At 56.5% G+C, this 18150-nt stretch overlaps 1 long non-coding RNA gene across 1 annotated transcript; it reads right to left on the reverse strand.

Moving 5' to 3' along the window:
* Positions 1-14067: 14067 nt before the first annotated feature.
* On the reverse strand, positions 14068-17444 carry LOC130708519 (uncharacterized). The gene is made up of 3 exons (XR_009008748.1): positions 17383-17444; positions 16161-16225; positions 14068-14299 (listed from the first exon to the last, which is right to left on the reverse strand). It is a non-coding gene; the product is annotated as an uncharacterized LOC130708519 (long non-coding RNA).
* Positions 17445-18150: the final 706 nt, after the last annotated feature.

Here is an 18150-nt window from a genome sequence, read left to right on the forward strand (position 1 = left end):
ATTCTCACCCTTATGCCCTATGGGCCTTGTGGTAGTCGTCTGACCTTCTTGGACTTCAGCTTCCTTATCTGCCTAAAAGGGCAATAGTCCCCGCCCCCACCCACTACCCAGGGATCAGAAAAGATCCCTGGGCTGTGAGTACCCCCTGGCACCATGGCCTCTCCAACCCTCCTGACCAATCTCACCTGCCCACGTGCCTGTCCTGTGCTGACCTTCCTCTTTCCCGTGCCCAGGGAACTTCTGTGCAGTTTCCATCACACTTTCTAATAGAGGTCAAGGGAATTCTGTTCACAGCCGAGTCCAGCATGGGTAACACCCAGAGCCCTGAGTCTGGTCGAGCCTGGCTGATACGCGCTAGGGTTAAGAGGCCATCTCTGAGATCAAGAAGTGGCAGCTCTGGCACTCAGTGCGGTGGGACCTGAGGCAAGTCAACACCCCTCTCTGAGCCTCACTTTCCCCACCTGAAAACGGGGTTAGCAGAAGCCACCCAAGGAGGGTGCCTAAGAGGCCCCACGACACAACACATGCAGGTGCTCAGCCCAGCACGGGGCCCAGGGCTGGGCTCGGAGAGGCATAGCTGCCCTTGCTGCTGTCTTCACCAGAACCAAATGCTGGCCCGAAGGGCTCGCTGTAGAATGAGCATCCCATGGGTGAAGGTCTGGTTGCACGCAGGCTTGTGGAACGGGGAAGTTCCCGGGAGTCAAGACCCCCTGGTACAGGCAGGCTCACAGCCACTGTAGCCAGCTCGGATGTGGCGAGCACAGTCACACTGCATGGGTGTCAGGTGCGAACTCAGTCCTGGGGGACCTGAGGAGGAGTGTCAACTGTGCCTGGACTGAGCGGGTGAGGAGGGGTCCCAGGGCAGGGGCATGCTCAGGATCTGGAAGGACCAGGATGATTGGAGAAGGGCCTTCGCGGCAGAAGGAATAGCACCTGCAAAGCCATAGGGGCAGCGGAGGGGCAGAAAGGGGAAAGAGAGGAAGGGGACCGACTCCCTTGAGTCCCTACTGTGTGCTGGCACCGTACCCACAACTCTGTGTGGCGGCTTTGTGGCTTCACATGTACCTCATTCTGGAAAACCCACAGCCTGGCGCTTCCCGTTACCAGCTGGGTGACCCTGGGCAAGCGACCTCCCCTCTCTGCGTCTTGTTTTCCTCACGTATAAAAGCTGGGCTTCGGAGTTACCGGTGTGCTTTCTCATTTGCCTCCCAGCAAGGGGGTGGGGCCAGCACCCTTCACCGCTGGAGACGCAAATGCTGGGGTCCAAAGAGGTTCTAGATTGACTTCAGTGCGGTGCTAGGATAAGAATGCAGCCCCCTCCCGAGCGCCCAACCTGCCCTAAGTATTCTAGCTGAAGCCTTGAGCTGAACGTTGGGCTCTGGGGCCCCCATCCCTCCTGTTACTGCTACTCCCTGCCAATGCCTGGCATTTCCCGGCTGGTGGTGGAGTCCTTGCTATGAGCTGGCGGGGGCACGGGGGGGTGGGGCTCTCCTTGCCATGGAGCCTTGAGAGACTACCCCCCAGGGGACCCCCCAACACCCACAGACCCAAGGGGCACCCACAGAGTCCATGGGAGTTTGGGCAGCCCAAGTGACATGGTTGTTGGGTCAGCGCCCCCTCAGACCTGAGTGACCTGGGCTTGGGAGAGGTGCTGGGGGACAGGAATGGGGACCCAGGGCCCCTGGGGGTGGCAGCAGTGCAAGGTCCCAGCCCCCACCAGCCCTAGGGTCCCTCCTCCCCTTCCCCAACTGCTGCAGACTCTGGTTAAAATGGCATGCCACCATCTGTCATCCTTCCCCCACTCCATGGGCTGGCTGTGACTCTGACTCAGGGACTTCCTTGCCTGTAAACAGGAGGCAGGCAGGTCCCCAGGGCCAGGGGGGTGATGGGCCTGATGCTGGCCCAGGGCTGCTGAGCTGGGGAGGAGCCCGTGGGTGGGCGGGCAGGATACCAGGTACCAGGAGGTCTCCAAGCCCTCCCGCAGTGGTGCCCCTACTCCCCAGGGGTCCCTCGGTGACCCTGTCTCCCACCTGCACCCACCCCCTTCCCTGAGCTCCTCCAGCTCCCTGGATCGCTCACATCCTCCCCGCCTTGCTTCTGCTGTGTTTAGAGAATTTCAAATCAATACCTGGGTCTGAGAGCGTTGATGGACCCTCCCTAACGAGGGTTGCCTCCCTGGGCAGCCTGCATCCCGCCCCAGGCATCTTTGCTTTACAACCAGGAAAACGGAGGCCAGAAAGCAGGGCAGTGGGAGAGCTGGGGGTGAACCAGGACTCACCCCGGCCCTGGTCCTGGCTTCAGCTTTGCCTCGCAGTCAGAAGCAGCAAGGAGGAGGGAGGGAGGGGTGACACAGAGGTGAAAGGCTCTGAAACTGTAAACAAGCCTCCTGGCCTTACTTTTCCCATCTGGGGAATGGGGGAGTCAAGGCTTCTCGGAAAGAGTATCTTGAGCCAGAGAGCACACGGGGACTTGTTCTTATCTCCTAAAGCCCGGCAACTTGGGAGGGGTAGCACTGCGGGTGGGGGCGGTGAAGGGGATTCCTTCTGGGAAAGAATCAGCTCGGGTCAGCCCCCTCCACGGTCCTCCCCCGCCCCAGTTCTGCAGCTTCTCCCTCCCCCCACCACAGGGCTGCCAGCTGCCCCCTCCCCTCCCCGCCTTCTGACTGCCAGCTCCTCCCCGCAAAGCCCCCAGACCCCAGCTGCAGTGTTTTTACAGCTTTGACCAGCCGCTCAGCCCCTCTCCTCTCCCTCCCCCTCCTCCTCCCTCCGCCTCCATCTCTCCCCCTCTCTCTCATCCATCCTCTCCCCCTCCTCCCCTTCATCTTTCTCCTCTGTTCTCCCCTCTCCATCCTCTCCCCCCTCCTCCCCTCCGCCTCCCCCTTCCTCCCTCCTCCTTCCCCCCTCCCTCTATCCTCTCTCCTCCTCCCCCCCCCCTTCCTCCCTCCCGAGCTCTCCCTCCCTTCCTCTCTCCGGGGGAAGAAAGGTCACCGTGCAGCTGATTACTCAGAGCTCAGTTGCTGTAGCAACCGGCGGGGGAAGTGGGACAGGCTGTCTTTGAGGACGCGTGAGGTCGGCCGCGGGCGGCTGGAGCCGGCGCGGGCCTCTGTGCTCCTGCGAGCGGGAAGCTGCCGGCAGCCCGGCTCCTCGGCCGCCGCGGGCCCGGCTCCGGGGTTTTTTAATGAAGAATTCCTGCTCCCCTCTCGCACCCCTCCCCGCCTCCTTCCCGCCTCCCTGGGGTCTGGAAGGAGAGGTTCGCCCCCTCCTCGGTTTGGCTGCTTTTCTCTGGTCGTCTGGTCTCCGTCTCTCCCCCTCTGCCAGGTTCTGATGGCTTCTTTCCTTCTCGTTCTGTCCCAGAGCTCAAAGGCACAAGCCCCTTCCCCGCACACGCGCGCGCGTGGACGCGAGAGCGCGCGCACACACACTACCGACCACACTCCTCTCTCACCAGCTGGGTAAGAAGACCAGTGAAACCCTCAGCATCTCCATCCCCAGCCTTTGTCATGGACCTGGGAGGCTCCAGGCTTCCTCAGCACAGCCAGAGACAAGAACCCACGGAGGATCTGGCCCGCTGCTCCCTGGGCACGGCGGCATCCGCCTGGCACCCACTGTGTGCCCAGCTCTGCCCTCCAGGAGCTGGGGCGGGGGCTGGGGGAGGCAGCGCTCTGCTCAGAAAGGAAGCCGGACCCGTGGGGGGGAGGGGGGATTGCGTCCCAGCCCCTGCTGTGGTTTGGTCCTTCTCCTGTAGCTCAGAAGCTCAGGGCGCAAGACCTGCTGTGACAGAGGGTCCTGGAGGTGAGGGATGCAGGCTCTGTAGTGGGCTGGGCCTGGGTGCCAGTCCCCACCCTCCTCTGGGACCCTCCTCCACTGTTAGTGGGAATGTAAAGTGGTTCAACCACTTTGGAAAACATTTGGCAGCTTTTTCAAAAGTGAAGCATACACCTTCCATATGGTCAGGCCATTCGCCTCCTAGGCATTTATCCCAGAGAAATGCAAACTTAGGTCCACTCAGGCTTGGACACGAATGTTCATAGCAGCTGCATTTGTAACAGGCAAAACTGGAACCAACCCAAATGTCCATCAGCAAAAGACTGGCTCCGCAGGTCCTGGGCATCCCTACTATGGGACAGGACTCCGTAAACAATAAGAAGAAATGAACTGCCGATACTGCAGCAACGTGGAAGAAACTCAAGGTCATGATGCTGAGTGAGAGGAGCCAGGAGACAAAGAGTGCATGCTGTGCATACGTTTCTAGTACATTCTAGAAAGTGCCAACTAACCTATAGTGACAAAGCAGCTCAGTGGTTGCCGGGGGACACTGGGTGCTAGGAGGTCCCACGAAAAGTCACAAGAAAAGTTTTGGAGGGGGGTGGATGTGTTCACTGTCTTGATGGTAGTGACAGTTTTATGGGTGTATACATATGCCGAAATGCAATTTGTTTTTTTGGCCATGCCACGCGGCTTGCAGGATCTCAGTTCCCCAACCAGGGATTGAACCTGGGCCACAGCAGGGAAAGCCCGGCATCCTAACCACTAGGTCACCAGGGAACTCCCCAAAATGCAGTTTAAATGTGTGCAGTTATTGTATGTCCATTATACCTCAATAAATTGAAAAAAATTCCTGCTCTGCCACTCACTGGCTGAGTGACCTTGGGTGGGTCACCTCACTTCTCCAAGCCTCAATTATGAAAATGGAATAATGATAGTGGTAACCTCACGGGATGGTTATGAGGATTCAATGACATAATGTTAGCTCATCACTCAGCTCCATCCCAACCAAACCAAGGGGGCCCCATCCAGGGCAGAGAGGAACAGCACTGGGGGACCTGCCTGAAGTTCCCCGTTTTGGTTTGTCCCCCGCTCACTCACTCTTGCCTTGGCAATGAGAAGGGGAGCCCCTGATCCACGCTGAGCCTGACCACCTCCTGGGTAAACAAGGGAGAAACCAGCCCTAACCCCATCCTCATGGGTACATAGTCTGGGGCAGTTGCAACACGAGGAAGAGAGGTCCAGGCACTTGCAAAGGCCCTGTGGCTGGTGGGAGCCCTGTATGTCCCAGAAGCTGAAATGCAGGCAGCAGGAGGTGCATCGACAGGCCCCATCGTGTGACCTCTTGCAGGCCCTGCCAAGGAGTTTGCAAGCCTCCTGAGGGCTGCCACGCTCCTGTGTGTGGTTTGTAGGGGACTGTAGTTTTGGCTCCACCTCCGTGCAAATTCCAGCTCTCCGCTCACCTCCACTTTCTCTAAGCCTCAAATTCCCCATCTGGCAAATGGGGGTGATGATCCCTTACGGGACCTGGCCCGGTGCTCAGTGGTTAGGGACCTGGGTTGTGTCTGACTCTTTTGTCAGGTTTGCCACACTGTGTTCTAATTCGTGGACTCTGGATAGCTAGCCTGGCCCAACTGTGGGCTCCTGGGGGCTGCATTTGCAGCCTCCTCCCCTCTGAGCCTCGGTGCCTGGCACAGAGCAGGCACCCAATAAATATCTCAGGATGCGAATAATCAAGGCACCCACGCAGGATAGCGGGTCCACGCTCTGGCTGAAAGACAGACTACTTCTGTGGGTGGGCACATGTGGCCCCCAGCAAGTTCTCAAAAGGTATTAAGTTGAGACCACCTTACCCTCCACCCTCAGCCTTGGTCTGAGGACTTCTCTCAAGCTGAGAGTAAGCGTGGAGACAGTTTTCTTGGGGTTCCGAGCTATGGTTAGTTTTGGCCCTTTGACTGCGAATGACTTTGACCAGCCCGGTCGTCACCTTTACTCACTTGAGGAGGCCCTGGAGAGGACGAAGTTCTGAACACCCACCCCGACCCTGGACCAGCTGCCCAGACCATCAAGGGGGATGGAGTTGACGTGAGAGATTCCCACCAGGCATCTCATGCCCAGAGAGGGGGCAGGCCTGGGCCAGGTGCACAGGGAGACCATGCCAGCGCCTGCCTTGGACTCACCGTCCAGTGCTCTTCCCACAGGGCTGGGCCAGGCTGCAGGCTAGCTGCCCGATTCCTTTTTTGCCACCGAGGCTCACACCAGAGCTTCCCAGATTTGCACCAGGGCGGGGGGAGTAAAGCATTATGTTGAGACCCTCACAGAGTGTGCCAGGAAGGCGGGCTCTGGCCTCTGAGTGGCTCACGTTTCCACCACCCCTTTCAAAGCTCCTGACCCCCTGCGCCTGCCCTAGGAGCTGCGGGAGAGCCAGGGCCAGAGGGAGCCTGAAGCCACAGTCCCGACACCACGGAGCCCCCCAGGCTCTCCCTTGACTTGGCCGAGCGGTGCACCCACCCCACCCCACCCCCCAGCCCCGATGGCTATGGTCTCAGAGAGAAGCTTAATGGAGAAAATCTCATCAAGTACCACTAGCCTTGGCCTCAGAGGCTAACCCAAACCCCCCCATGCCCTGTGACCACGGCCACAACACTGTCCCTCCCTCTCTGACCCACCTCTTCCGAAAGCTGGGCCTGCATCACTCACCTGCAGGGTGCTGGTACCACAAACACCCCGAAAAGCAGTCATTACTGTTAAGAAGCCCATTTTCTGGAGAAAGAACCGAGGCCTGCGGGGTCTAGGTGAAGTGCCCAAAGCCAGCCAGGTGGTGACTGATGATACGTACAGCCAGAATCCGGGGTTCCCACCCCAGCTCCGGTGTGACTGTGTGACCTTGAGCAAGTCACGGCACCCCCTCAGAGCCTCAGTTTCCTCATCTGTGACCTGGGGATGATAAAGGGACAGAATGAGCTCGAGCAAAGGTGGCCCTCGGCACAGAGCACGACACCGTCACCAGTATGATTGTCTGTGGGCAGAGCCCTCCCAGTGCCCTCCAGCTGCTCTTCCATTTGTGGCAGTGGCTCAAGATCTTCCATGGGACCATGTTAGGGCCCTGGAGATGGGAGGTTACATTTGCTGTGACAATGGCTCCAGGAGCTGCCTCCTTCTCTCTCCGGCACACATACCCCAGAGGCCTGAGCACGACCCACCAATCCTCCCAGCCTGCCCTTGAACCTTCTCCCAGGCACCTACTGTGTGTGGGCATAGAGAGGCCCTGAAGAGGAGGACCTGTCCAGTGTGGTCAGGCGTGTGATGGGGGAGGGGGCAGGGTCTAGGGATGCCTTAGGAGAAGAGAGCTAACCTGAAACCCAAAGCTGGAGTAGCAGTCAGCCAGGCAGAGGCTGTGGGGGTGCTCCCGGCAAAGGACACATAGCACGTGCAAAGGCCCAGGGGGCGAGAATGAAACAGAGCTAATTCAAACAATTGAAAAATATTCAGTTTCAGAAGCCAAGAGCTACAGAAAGTATCACTGAAGGATGGAGGTAGAGAGGTCAGCCTGGGTCCGGCCATTCCCCGGCTTATGTTAGTTTCAGTGTTATACTGAGGGTAATGGGGAGCCATGGAAGGTTTTAGGCAGAGGAGTGACACATTCAGAAAAACCTCCCAGAAAGATTGCTCTGGCTGCCCCGAGCAGAAGGGATGCAGGGACAAAGGGAGAAGCAGGGAGACCAGCGGGGTGGCAGGAAGGACCTAAAGGGTAGATATGCTGGACAAGGGGAGGAAGGAGGAGGGGGAAGAGGGTGGACAGTGGGGTGGATGGCGGGGTCGTCTCTGAGGCCACGTGGAGAAGCAGGCAGGGTGGTATCTTCAGCACCCGGGGTCCCACAGCGCCGGCTGCCTCATGGTACAGCCCTGATCCTAAAACCGCCCTCCTCGGCCCCCAGGGGAGCTGTCCTCATGGAAACCAGGGGTCTCTGGCAGGGAGAGGGCCTCATGGGTAAACAGCTGGCAGTCGTGGGGGCCGATCCAAGGGTACAGGGGGCACCACCTGCAGCCAGCAGAGCATCCAAACCTCAGCTTCCCGGGATGAGGCTTCCAGGGCAAAGCGGAGTGAGGAGGGTCTGGCTCCAACCCTGGCGGATGTTCCCTCTGCCTCCGGTTTCCTCCTCTCTGAGACAGACAGATGCAGATGGACAGACTGGCCGCCGGCCCCTGAGGGCCCAGATGGCTGGGAAAACACTGCACGGGGCCTCCACTGATCACAAAGAACGAGGACATGGGGTGGGGCTGTGGGTCCCAGGGAGCCTGTCGTTTGGGGGTTGCCCCACTTATGGGGGGAGTTTCTCACCCCAACCTCAGGCCCCTTTCTGTCCCAAGTGCTGAAAAGTGAAGGTCCCAAAACTCAGGGTCCTCCCTGACCCCCACACCAGTCATAAGCAAGTCCTGTTGGCTCTGTCACCAAATCTGTCCCCTGTCCCTCCCCACAGCCACCCTGAGGTCCAGCCTCTCCATCCCCCCACCCCTCCCCAAGAGGCACACCAGCCTCCTCAGGGCCTCCCTGCCTCCGCCTCCCCCTTCCCGGGGCCTCCCGCTCAGTGCAGCCCCAGGGAAGCCCACAGTGCCTTCAAAGACATGACTGGGTTCATGTCTGACCCCCAGTGGCTTCGCATTGCACCCAGAAGGGCATCGGACTCTGTGCCCACAGCACCAGCCCACGCACGACTCTGCCTCGGTCCCCATCTTCCTTGGTCCCTATCTTCCGTCCCTCCCTCCATCTCACACACAGGCTGCCCTCCTCCCCTCCTCCAGGCCTTTACACTTGCCGTTCCTGATACTCGGAGACCCTCTCCCCAGGCCTTCCGGGCCTCCTCATATTGATCCTTCCGGCCTTAGCCCGCAGGTCATCTCCTCAGGGAGGCACCGGCCCAACCGCATTCACTCCACTGCTTTCCTCCCCATCAGCACAGATTCACAGCGCGTAGCAAGCCTGACCTACCCCGTTCGCGTGCTCTCCGTGTGTGTCGTCGGCTGCCCTGCAGGAAGCTCCCTGTGGAGAGACACTGGGTTCACCTGCGTACCCTGTTGCCCACATGGTATCTGAGTGAATGAATGAGTGAGCGTGTGAATGAGTGCGTGAATGATTGAGAGAGTGAGTGAATGAATACGTGAATGAGTACATGGATGGATGGACGGATGGACGGATGGATGGAACGGCCGCCTCTGCGTTGGGGGAAGAAAACGTGGTGGCCCAGGGCTGTGAAGATACTGCCCTGCCCGCTTCTCCCCCGCCCCTGCCGTGGCCTGTTTCAGAGATGACCCCACCATCCCCCCCACTGTCCGCCCTCTTCCCCCTCCTCCCTCATTCTGGAGGCCCCAGGAGGGGGTGGGGCAGAAAGGAGGCCTCTCTCTGAATCCACACAGCTGCCTCTGAAGGGCCTCCCCTGGAGGTGGGCCTCCACCTGCCTTCCTGACCCTCTCCCACCCTCCCACCCGGCCAGCCACCCGCTGGAACTACTGAAGCCAGAGCAGAGAAAGGACGGGCCCCCCACCTTGTGCAGCAGAGGTGAGTCTAGGGTCCTTAGGCCTGGAGCACCCCTCCCCCCATTCCTTCACCAAGAGGTGGAACAGTGTGGTGCCTGAACTCAGGCAAACAAGGTTCAGAACCCAGCTCTGCCATCGTCAAGCCGCAGGGCCCTGGGCAAGCTTCTTCATCTCTCCGTGCCTCCATTTTCTTGTCTATAAAATGGGGAGAATAACCGTACCTCCCTCACAGGGCCAGAGTGAGGAGTCTGCAGATTCCAGCCCGGCACAAACAGTTGAGCTGGTGTGCACAGCGTGTGGTAAGTGCTCAGTAAATGGCAGCCCCTTGACAGCATCAGCCGAGCTCCTGCCCTGAGCCAGGCCTGGGGAGTCGTGCCAGGTGAAGGGCAGAGGCCTGTGTTTGGAGGCCAAGGCCCTGTTTCCTTTGTGACCAAAAATGCACATCCATCTCCCTTCAGAATCCCCTTGGTGTGGGATGGGCGGTCATCCCTTGGGGTGGGAGCTCCGTGAGGGCAGGGACCACGGCTGTCTTGTTCACTTTGTGGGCCCCACACAGGCCTGGAGCCTGTGAACAAATGCTGAATGCTGAATGAGTGAGTGAATGAATGAATGAATGAGGCCAGAATCCATCTGTCTCCCAAGGCAGCATCCCAAGAGAAGCCCACGTTGGCTCCAACCTCTGTGGGGTCACCAGCCCAACAGCGGAGGTTGCCAGTATTCCCAACGGTTCGGAGGCTTCTAAGAGTCTCTTGACAAAAGGATCAAAGGAAGCAGATGACAGAAGGGCAGGAAATGGCTGCTGGTGGGGTGGGGATGCAGAGGCACCCCAGGCCGGGATGAAAGAGGCACAGGAAAAGGACACAGATGGACCAGCCATGGGGTGGGGGTGGGGGGATGACAGGATGTGGACAGAGGGTCTCAGCCACTTCCCTTTGCACAGAGGATGAACTTGATGGTTTTCTCCTCCGTGCAGGACCCTCCTTTCTGCCCCCAACCAGCAGCATCCAGCCCTGGGCCTGGCACCCAGAGAATACCCAGAAAATGTTTGCTGAATCACCGTGTGCATGTATGCATGAATGATTGCATGAATGAATGAATGAAAGTTTTTGTCAGCTCTTCCTGAGCTTTCCAGTGGTCAAGGAGAGTGGGTCAGTCCAGGGAATTTTGACATACAAGTGCAGAGCAAACCCCTTGTTGTTTCAAGGAGAACATTAACAATAGTTATGACTAGCCAATATTTTATAATAACTATAAATGGAGTATAACTTTTAAAAATTGCGAGTCGCTGTACTGGACACCTGTCACTTATATAATGTTGTACATCAACTACACTTCAAGAAAAAAAGAAAAAAAAAACAACAATAGCTATTATTCCAGCCAGAGCTTACTAAGCACTTACTATGTGTTAGGAGCTCAGTATCTCTGCATTATTTCCCCATGATCTCAGTGACTCCTTTTGCCATACTCTATGAAGCGTTGTTAGTTTCCAGATGAGGAAACTGAAACTCCAGAAGAAGCAGGGAGGAGGTGGGAGTGGAAAAAATAAAAAAGACGCAGGGGCTTCCCTGGTGGCGCAGTGGTTGGGAGTCTGCCTGCCAATGCAGGGCACACGGGTTCAAGCCCTGGTCTGGGAAGATCCCACATGCCGCGGAGCAACTAGGCCCGTGAGCCACAATTACTGAGCCTGCGCATCTGGAGCCTGTGCTCCGCAACGGGAGAGGCCGCGACAGTGAGAGGCCCGCGCACCGCGATGAAGAGTGGCCCCCGCTCGCCGCAACTAGAGAAAGCCCTCACACAGAAACGAAGACCCAACACAGCCATAAATAAATTAATTAATTTAAAAAAAAAAAAAAAAAGACGCAGGATCTTGTTCTGAGCCACCAGCAAGTCAGTGACAGAGCTGAAATTAAAATTAGTCTTTCAAAGTCTCTGAACTCTGCTATCTATCTATCTATCTATCTATCTATCTATCTATTTATTTATTTATTTATGGCTGCGTTGGGTCTTCGTTGCTGCAGGCGGGCTTTCTCTAGTTGCGGTGAGCCGGAGCTACTCTTTGTGAGCCGGAGCTACTCTTTGTTGTGGTGCGCGGGCTTCTCATTGCGGTGGCTTCTCTCGTTGCGGAGCGCGGGCTTTAGGTACGCAGGCTTCAGTAGTTGTGGCACGCAGCCTCAGTACTTGTGGCACACGGGCTTAGTTGCTCCACAGCATGTGGGATCTTCCCGGACCAGGGATCGAACCTGTGTCCCCTGCATTGGCAGGTGGATTCTTAACCACTGTGCCACCAGGGAAGTCCCTGAACTCTGCTCTTAAATACACATTCTTAGGCTGACAGCAAAACGCCCTCTGGGCTCATCCAGCCATTCATTCATTTATTCATTCACTCATTCCGCAGGCAATTACTAGACTCCTCAGCACGCTGCCACACCCTGTGCTGGGCACTAGGGCTATGTCAATGAATGAAATAGGCACAGTCCCTGCTGGCTCAGGACTCCTCGTCTGGAGGGCAGTGCTTCACCCAACAATGAATTCATCATGATTTGGAAAGTGCTGGGAAGGAGAAAGCTGGAATGCAATGCAAAGCCAGCTGACACGCAGGGGATCTGCCCAATCTGGGGGCCTCGGAAAACGCTTAGCGTGCAGACTGCGGGATGGGAGGGCATCGCCAGCAGGGAGGTGTGGACAGGTGGGGGGGCAGGCAAAGTGTGGAATGGATGGAAGAAAATAATAGTCATAATCCCGGTCTGAGTAGGCACCGTTCATTGAGCTCCTCCTCTCCACAAGCACCTTGCATGGATTATTTTATAAATCTTTAACAGTAAGATGGAGAGACGGGTGCCCTTCTCATCCCCACTGTGATTGGAGAGATCGGCTCACGCAGCTGCTAAGAGGCAGAGCCAGGATCTGTCTGATCTGGGGCTCTCAGCTCCTGAGCGTGAACCCAGCCTCTGCAGAACAGAGCCTCCTGACCCATGGCTGGGGGTGAGCTGGACCCGCGGGGGCACAGTGCCCACCGGAGGTCGTGCTCCTCCTCCTGTGTCGCCTACTAGCCCTCCTTGGGCTGAGAAGGGCTTCGTGTCCAGAGGGCAGTATTTAGGGAGGAAATGTCTCTAAGCTCAAACCAGCCAGCGCCGCATTCGGAGGGTGTGGAACGAAGACACCTGCCAGGTCTTCTGCCCAGGCTTTCAGAGCCTGAGCGCTGCAAGGTGGACCCCGGCCTCGAGCCCTGGGCTGGCAGAGGTTGCCATGCTCCGTTGAGGCAGCCGTGCAGCAGAGCTGCAAGGCCCCCAATGTCACCCATCTCTCCATGTCCCCAAGCCCTGAAGGCAAGGCCACTTTCCTGTTCTTTCTTTGAAAGGAAAGAGGAGGCCTGAGATCCTCCCCAGCCTGGGCTGTGGGTCCTGAGGGGTTGGGTGGAGGATTGCTGTCTCTCAGTGCTTCTCTCCATCACCTAGAGGATGCAGGGCATGGCATGGAGGCCCCCACGAAGCAGCCAGAGCAGTTCCAGGGCTTGGTTCTCAGCGGGTCTCTGTATCCCTTGGGAAAGTGCAAAGCACTCACCTGTGACACCAGTGATAACAGCGCACATTTCCTGAGCACCAGCCACGTACCTGGCCCTGTGCTGAGTGCTTCCCCCAGAGTACCTCCCTGAATCCTACGTGGCAGAAGCTGCTGACTGCTGCCCAGTATCCATTCTGCCATCTCCCCGTTAGTAACAGAACACCCTCTCCCGGGTTTTACTGAGGCACAGGGCTGCCAGGCTAAATACTACATTTCCCAGTCTCCCTTGCAGCTAGTCATGGTCATGTGATCAGTTATGGCCAATGGGATACAAGAAAGGTGATCTATGCACTGTCCAGCTCTCCCTTAAAAGGGAGGAGCGGTCTCCACCTCCTGGGTCCCCCCCCAACACACACAGGAAAGAATGGGAAGGGGGAGGTGGTGGCCATCTTCCACCTTGTGGATGGAGGCAATCCCCGATGGGATGGAAGAGACAGAGAGAGCCCAGACCCTGGACCGGCTCCCAGCACAGAGCCCCCTAGACTGACATGTGAAGGAAATCGGCTCCTCTCTCCTTTAGCTGCTGTTCCCTGGGTTCTGCTAGAGCAGCCGGGCTGCATCCTAACAGGAGACACGGAGGGTCCCAGAGGGAGGGCCACGTCTGCTGGACAGTGGTGAAGCCGAGACCTGAACTCAGGACAGGAAAGGGTTGACCCGGAGCCTGCACTCAAAGCTACTGGGCTGGACATACTGCTGCACATAGCAGGTGCTCAGTACATGATTTTCAGGCAGATAGATGAATAAATGAATGGGGTGCTTTCTAGGGAGAATCTAACACTGGAAGAACTGATAGCTCTGGGCCCTAAATACTGGTCAGTTTCCCTGATAGGCACCTCAGCACTTACTTCTAATCTCTATGCCCAAAGATGGTCATGGTGGCATTGTCCTCCAGTTTATAAAGAGCTGCTTCACATTCACTGTCACCTTTAACCGTGACCCCCTCCTGTGAGGTCAGCGGGGAAGCAACGTTATTATCCCCATTACAGGTGAGCAGACAATCTCCGCACACGTCACCTGCACATAGTAACCACTTGACACGTGGCAGGTCTTCTCATTCCTTTAACAATGTTTTCTTATTAATATGCTACCACTAATAACTTCTAAAATATCACTTTTAAAGAGGAGTAGGATGTGGGAGTGCATAGGAGAAGCCCACGTGGAGGATTGAGACGTCTCTTCCTCTCTTTGATACCTGTTTCCCCTGGTATAAAATGAGGGAATTGGAGGAGATGGTCCCCTCTCCCTATTCCCATTCCAGTTTCTGCTGCTGTGTACCCCTGGGGTTGGGAGTGGACAGGGTCCCTGGCCACTGAGGGCAGAAGCAGCCCCACAGATGGAGGGCAGCATGCTTCTTCTTGGACCTCTGCTGGCATTTCCCAGCTCACTTCCTGAGCCTGGCTCTGAGTCCTGGGTCACATGTCAGCTCTCAGTGTCCTCATCTGTAAAGTGGGAATGATAGTAAAAGTAAGGACATTGCTTGTATGACTGTCATGTCAATTATACAGGTTTATATATAAAGTGCTTAGCATAGAGTCTGTCTCAGTAAGTGCTCAGTTTATGCTATGGGTATTACGGTTATTTATTGTCAGTTATCACTACTATTATTATTAATCACTATCATGAAGAGCTAATGAGCATTTACAGATGACTGCAAGAGAAAGTAGCACACCTTAATGTCAAAGAAATGGCAGCTCTGCTGGAAGGCCAAGGGCTGGGGGCTTGGTTCCGTGCCCCTGGGTGCCTCTCCAGGGTCTGTGGGTTCCCAGTCTGGGCACCTTAACCTGTGGCTACCTTCTCTCTCTGTTAATTTTTCCCATCTGCCCCGCTTGGGCAGGTCAGTTATGTTAAGAATGGAAATTCCCAAAGTCTCAACATTGAAAAAGATCTCAAGGTTGCCTCAGCCAATCCTTTTCCTGAGTCATGGTTCTGTACATACATACAGACATATGCCCTACTTGTCCTTGAATACCTCCGCAGGTGGGGCACTCACTACCTACAAGTCTGCCCTGACAATTAGACAGTTTATCTTGTGAGACAAAACAGACCCCTCTGGGTGACCTCCCTTAGTTCTGCCTTCTGGGTCTTCCCAGAATAAGTCCACACCCTCTGCCCCAACTAGCTCCTCAGGCACCAGGAACAGAGGCCACTAAATCAGCTCCTCCCCACCTGACACCTCCTCAGTGCCTTGATCACCCTACTGGAGCAGGAGAGGGTTAGGCTGCGTTTGCACAGAGCACTGGCCCGGGGGTGCGGGGGTGGGGGGGGGGGAATCACATGATACAGTCCTGCAGATAGCCCAGGGAGCCACGCTGGCCTGCAGTGCCAACCTGCCTGCCTACCACCAGCCCTGGTTCCCTCCTCTTGCTGGCCTGGCCCTTTCCCTTTTGTACCAGAACTGCAGGCAGAGAAAAGGCAAAGATTTGCCTGAAGCAAATACATCAAATCCTTCTGCAAACACGCATTCCCCAGAACACTGACTCCAAAGATACCAGGGAGAAGAGGCCTACTTGATTAGATTTCTTTGGGGTCTGTCACCTAATTTTGTTGCACATCTTAGCCTGAGGTCCCTGCAGTGACTGTAGCGTGTTTGATTTCTCCAAGCCATTCATAGGCAGTGTATAAAGTCTCATCTAAGGATTTTCTCACGAGACCCTTGTAAATTACTGAGGCCAGTGGTCCTGCAGACGGCTCTCCTATTCCAAACTCCTCGTTCCCCAGTGCTTTGTCCCTCTGCAAGTCACTTGGCCTCCCCTGGCCTCAGTTTCTCCATCTGTAAAATGGGGACAATAATTGTCCCTACTTCTTAGGGCTTTTGTGAGTGTCCAATCAGGTCAACTATCTGAAGCCTCAGATCCAGTCCCAGGCACACAATAGGCCTTTAGTAAGTGTTAGAAACAATTAGCTCTCAGCTGGAAGGTGAGCTTGGTGCACAGGTAAACCTGTCCAGAATTAGGGGAGATGAATCGCCTTTGTGAGAGGAGCTTGGTCGAGACACAGCATTTTGTGCTTTCTGGCCCCTGGGTCAGTGAGTCTCAAACTTTACTGAGCTTGAGATGCACCTGAGGGAGTTTTAAAATGCAGAGTCCCAGGCCCTGTGCTCAGAGAGCCTGATTCAGTAGGTCTGGAGGGACCCAGGAATCTGCAGTTTAACAACCTCTCCTCTGTCCCTAACACCCCATCCCCTCCCTGAGCTGGGAATAGACGTTACCACTAAATTCACTTTGACAGCCTGCACTGTGCAGGGAGCTGGAAATGCTTTGCCGAAGGAGAAGGAAACAGCCCCTGCCCCTGGGAGCTTACCACCTAACAGCGGGTGTTCCTTGGCGTCAGTTGAGAAGCCTGGGTTCTGGAATGAGCAGGTGCAGCTGTGGGAATGGAAAGGTTAGAAGAGACCTACTTCCTGGTACTGTGTGGTTGTTGTCACAAGACAGAAAGTCTCCTAGGCTGGAGCCCTGGGGCATGAAGGCCTTGGGACGGAGGGCACGGGCTGGTCTGGAGGCAAAGGCTGCTTTCCCTGACCTTGCCTGGGCTGGACCCATGGTGGGGACAGGTGAGATATGACACAGAGTAGATGAGGCAGTAAGATGGTAAGTGAGTGCACTGAGGCAGTTCAGGGTGTTGCCTGTAGCATAAGACCTGGGCTGGAATCCCAGCTGCAGCGGCGTTCTTTTCAGCTGTGTGACCTTGGGCCAGCGACTTCCCTCTCTTAAGCTTTGTTTCCACCTCCGCGAAGGAATAATTGTGTCCCCCACCTACAGTGGCAGTTTACCAAGAAACTAATGAAGCTTCAGGTTCAGGGACTCTTGTCAAGGCCCCGGGCTTAACTATGTATTCATAACTTTGCATTATTTTTCTTAAACAGGGTCCCCAAGATTATAAAAGCTTCAGGCCCCACAAAACCTGGATCTGTCCAGGTCCACCTAATACAGCTGCTGTAAGATTTGGTGAGAAGACAGTAAACCCCTTGGCAAGCCTGAGTCTGAAAACAGAAGACTCCTTAGCTCCTGGGCCTTGGAAGGAAAACATACTGACATACTGAACAGGGGAGTCTGAGCCCCACGCCTGACAGTCCCTTGTCCCCATGGCCTCAGGGCTCCAGACCTTTCCAGCCCAGATGGGAAGCAGGGAGGAGCAGGTTGGAAGGAGAAGGGGGGGACATGGGGAAGGGAAGAGGCTTTGGAGGAGGGAAGGACGTGGGGAGCAAGGAGATTCCACTGAGGCACATGCAGACCCCTCTAGCTGCCTTATGCACTAGCCTTTGAAGGGCCAGGCTAGTAAGAAGCCTGCCAGAGGTGAGAGCCCTGGGCAGAGGCCTTGGCTTTGACTTGGCTGTGATAAGGACCTTTCAGTGTCTGAAACCAGGGAAAGATGCAGGTTATCCAGGACCCACAGATGGGGACAGGGGAGAGGGAAGGATATTGGGGGCCTTGGCATATTCCTCTCAATGTGAAGAGAGGAGCCCCCCCCACACCCCACTCTGTGCCAGGCCCTGCCCACGTGCCCCATTTTACTGAATCCTCACACGGCCTCCTTCAGGCTCTCGTTCTGCTCTTCTCCATCCAGCACATGAGGAAGTGGAGACTCAGAGAGGGCAAGTCCCTTGCCAAAGGGCACACAGTTGGAGAGAATACGGTACAACCAGGAACTGGACCCAGCTCTAACTCCAGATTCCTGCCCTTAACCCTCTCCTGCCACCGGCCACACTAGGCTCTGGGCACAGTGGCACGTAATGGGCTCGCAATAAAGATGGGAATGAATGAAGTAAGAAAGGAAAGAATTCACAGGCCGGGCTCTTCCCACGCCACCCACCCCATCCCCAGCCAGCTCTTTCCAACCCAAGCCTCCCGCTCTCCACCCCTCTCCCCAATCTAATTGGGTGGTATCTCAGCTATCTTGCTTCTGCGGATTCCCCCGCGCTCCTCCTGGAGCCCACCCCGAGGCAGCTTTCTCACAACAGGGCCCTCAGAGTGGGGACGCCTGCCGACCCCCGAGGCCCAGCGGGAGAGCCGCGACCTCCCGGGGGGGTGGTCTCAGCAGCCGCTCTCCCCCTCCCCGGCCTCACCCGCCCCTCCCCTTCCCGGGGCAGCTGAATAATTGATTCGCCCATAAATAATTGATCAGTGTTGCGGGCGCGCCCTCTGCCCCCAGGGTGCGGGGGTTCCCCAGCAGGGTTAGGGGAGCCGGGCTGGGCTGGGGGGACGGGGACCACGGAGCTGAGCGGGTCCGGGGGCGCAGTTTCGCTCTGCGGGCCTTTCTCTTTCTCTCTCGCTCCCTCGCGCCGGCTTTTTCC

Source organism: Balaenoptera acutorostrata, chromosome 6 (assembly GCF_949987535.1).
Source record: "Balaenoptera acutorostrata chromosome 6, mBalAcu1.1, whole genome shotgun sequence".
Classification (NCBI taxonomy): domain Eukaryota; kingdom Metazoa; phylum Chordata; class Mammalia; order Artiodactyla; family Balaenopteridae; genus Balaenoptera; species Balaenoptera acutorostrata.